We start from the raw sequence: 4,207 nt of genomic DNA, 5'->3' as shown, positions 1-4,207 counted from the left end.
CACACACACACACACACACACACACACACACACACACACACACACACCTAATGATCAATTTTAGCCTTCATTAGCACAGCTGTGGATTTCCTGTCATGATTGGCTAATGATAGAAGCTATAGAACTTATATATATATATAACTGCAACACTAATCGAAGGCCTGATCAGTCTATGTAGTCTACACTGCAGGAAAGATGTTGAAACTTTTGTGTTTGTGTGTTTAAATTCAATATTATGTTGGTTTTTTTAGTAACACCAACCTGCCGGATGAATAAAATGGGTTAAACACCTTTAACCCATCACAGCTTTTTATATTAAGGCGAATTGGGCCTTTTTAAAAAGAAATGAACAAAGAACTTGTAGATATACCTTACAAACTACTAGCCTATATACATGTATTATCAAAGTTTAAAATAAGCCAAAGAACATAATTTAATCGCCTTAATTTCATTTTGGTTTATTTAGTGTCATTTCACAATAAAAGTCCTCCCAGGACAAAAACATAAACCGGTTCAATTCTTATCAAATTCATTCAGTCGAGTTCAGTCCAAACAGATTTAGATTCCAACCTAATTATAATTTAATCCAATAATACCACAGAGAACACAAGGTTAATAGTGTTAATAAGGAGGAAATGTGGTGTTCAGCAACTTAAGCCTGTATGAGCATAACTAAAAGGATGGACTGATGGAAAAATGAAGATATGAAGGCTCGTCTCTAAAACAAATGGAGTCATCACAGAAGAAAATTGTGAGAAACCTGATAACTCAGAGGAACCTGCAGTCGTACAGCAAAGTGATCGGTTATAAAAATATAAAACTATAAGATGTTTAGTATACAATGAAAGTTGGTCAATAAAAGCTTTACTCAACGATAACATTTATTTCAGCTCTGGATTTCCCATGAGGCTCAAACAGAAGAAACACGGCCTCTCCTTCTAATTCCCATCAGAATTTAGCTGCTCATTATGGCAATCTTTTTGTAAGTTTTCTTTGTAATTATTAGTTAAATCGTTTTCAAAGGATATTTTACATAAAAATAATTAAATCTAAATACTTCATTTCAGCTGAGCTAGGAGAGGAAATGCAGATTGAACTTCATTGTCATGAAACCTACCTTGATGAAATAAACAGAATAAATAAACATAAATAAATCATTAAGAGTGTTTGTTAGCAGAGTGACAATTTTAATGAACTTTACAAAATAGATTGTTTGGCAGCAACATAATTGTCATGTAGAAAACAAATCTTTTTAATTTTAGTAGTCTTTTTAAGGAAATTTACAAGAATTGTCTCAAATCCACTCTGCTCAGTGCAGAATGCTCTAGAATAGACAGACTGATCAAACTAAAAAAAACTAAATCTCTTTATAACGTTTGTTCCTATTCCCATTTGAATAAATTAGTTCTTTCTTCATGAAATAACTTCGTAAAATCAGTGCAATTCGAAGTATAAACTCCCCTCCGCTCGTGAAAACAACAAATACGTTAAAATACAAAGGGGGGGAAAAAAAAGATCACGTTTAAGCTTTAAATAATTTAGATAAAAGCCCAACTTAATCAGATTAATGACATGGTGGCAAAAAAAATGCCTTTTCTTGTTTTCCGAGATCAAATCAAAGTGTCTTCATGTCCTTTGTGTCTTTGACAAACAGGAGTGTGAAGAGAAGGAGACAGCGAGGCCGAGCAGCCCTCCTTTGTGCACACACAACAGTTTAAGCTGCATAGATTCTGTTTCTTTGGGCCGGGCCCACGTCTCTGAGAAAGTAAACTTGGGGTGACCCTCCAGGTTAGGCCGGTCTGGGATGTGGCTGACGGATCCTGTGTTTCAGGGAGTCGCTGCCGCTGAGATTTCAGTGGGTGCCACTTCAAAAGGAGGGAGGAGAGTTCACTCGGGATTTAGTTCCCTCACCAGTGGGCTGCATTCTTGACCCCAGTGGGGCTGGTTAAACATCACGGACGCTCTCCTCTTTTGTCATCAGAGAATCACGACAGCAACCTGATGTTGCCGTCACTGAAGTTGTGGCAGGGGGAAGCCAGCAGTGAGCACATTACTTCATGTTCTTGTACCCCCCACCCCAATGTGTCCAATTTAAAGCACTGATAAAGATGTCCATCTCAATCAGTGCCTTAAATTGGACATATTCAAGTGGACAAAGCCAAGTTATAATGTAAAACACCTTCAATGTACTAGAAAATGTGTTTTTCTCCAGTGTAAAATATGATAAATTATTATTAATGATCAAATCCAGTTTAGTTGAGTTTGTAAAATGCAAATTAAACTATTAAAGATGAAGTTTGTTCAGCAGTTTTTAATAATTTCTACTTGACTTTTTGTTGACTTTGGCTACTTTTTCCATTTGATTTATGTCTTAGTTCATAGCTGGGGCATTGAAGAGATGAGCCAGTGTTATCAAAGTTCAGCAGGTAAAAAAAAATAATCCAACAAAGGTGAGTCAGGTCCTCTGGACGGTTTCTTTTTCCTTTTTGTTGAGACGTTTCATCCTTCATCCAAAGGACTTCATCAGCTTATCATCTTATCCCCAGCAAACTGGTTGGTCCACTATGTGAGTGCTGCTTGTGGGACTGAGGTTGTTGTGGCTCCTTGGACTGATGAAGTCCTTTGGATGAAGGACGAAATGTCTCAACAACGAAAAAAGAAACCGTCCAGATGACCTGACTAAACTTTGTTGAACCAGTGTCATTTTGACAAAGGATCAGTTTAAAATGGGATCTTTTGGCACTTTCCCCTGTAGCTTCTCACAAAAACTATTTTGTCCAATTTCTTTAGCTGAATCCATAAAAATACTAATGAGAACCCAGTTTAGTCAGAAAACCTTTTCCAATATCTTTAATATTTTATAACTTTATCACTTTTAAAGATACTATTAATCTGCAAGGAATAGCTTTTTATTTTTATTTTTAGGCCTGATGCTTTTCTTATTTTATTAAGCTCACACTGAGCAACATGCTTAAATACAAGGTTTGGACAAAAAGGGTATGAAAAGCAGCCAGAGTTTAAAAATAAAATAAATAAATAATGATAAAACACTTGATCAAACTTTATTTAAAATATTACAGGATTTTTTTTTAAATAAAGTGTAAAAACATTTCAATCTTATGAGCAGATCTAAATAATAAGTTTTTTTGCTCTAGATATTTATTAGAATGAAATGTTAATTGTGCAACAAAGAAGTTTTTCTTATTACTCCACCACTTAGAGAAGGTGGGCCTGTGATCGGAAGATTGCCGTTCAAGCCCCGGTACCGACAACATCAAAAATGTAGGTGGGGTAGGTGAAGCACCCACACCTGCCCCCACCCTCATTCGCCCCATCCTGTGCCCATGAGCAAAGCCCTTAACCCCCATGTGCTCCCTAAACAGGTCTCTCTTGAAAATGAGTTCTCGTGGCTCAATGAGACTACATGTATAAATAAAGGCTAAATGAAAAAATAATAAAAATGTTCCTTATTAGAAGCCAGTGTTAAAATATCTGTTACAGAAACGTCAACCATCTCTCCACCTCGCAGTTATAAACCTGATGACTCCTGCCAGCACAACAGAAATAACTTCTGACAAGTTTGGTGAGGTAGAAAAGACAAATATCATTATGTCTTATGAGCATTTCCGTCTCCGTGATCATCACTGTCTGTCGTCGGAGTGAAGGCAAACGTGCTCATGCACGTTTCACTAGAAAGCTGCACAAGAAGAAACTGTATTCTCACAGCTGAGAGGAGCTGCACTATGTGCCCTCTTCCCTGAGGATGACTCTCTCTGACAGAGATGCACCTGTCTGCCTCTGCTTCACGCTCACCGAGCTCCTTACCCTGCTCTGACCTCGCCCTCGCCCCGAGCTGCACGTGTCTCCACAGCCAAATGCACGACTCTGCAGGAAACTCGCAGATCTACGTCTCTCCTATCATACAAATGTCAAAGACATTTAGCATTCAGGATTGCAGCTCCAGGAAGGTTGAGCATTATTTGTTGAACTTGAGCTGTGCTCTAGATCAGGACTATTAAAGTGAACTGCTCAGGGGCCACAGCTACTGGGAGTCAAGATATCAGGGGCCAGACATCCCGCAGTTGTTCTCATTAAGTAAGTTTGTTTAATTAGTTTGATTTAAAAATGAACCTATTGGTGGGCCGAATTGAGCACACCTGGGCCTGATTTGGTCCCCGGGCCGCCAGTTGAACAGCCCTGCTCTAGA

Source organism: Nematolebias whitei, chromosome 3 (genome assembly GCF_014905685.2).
Source record: "Nematolebias whitei isolate Nwh7 chromosome 3, NemWhi1, whole genome shotgun sequence".
Lineage (NCBI taxonomy): Eukaryota > Metazoa > Chordata > Actinopteri > Cyprinodontiformes > Rivulidae > Nematolebias > Nematolebias whitei.
The sequence above is the reverse complement of the archived record's forward strand: the minus strand, read 5'-3'. Positions refer to the sequence as shown.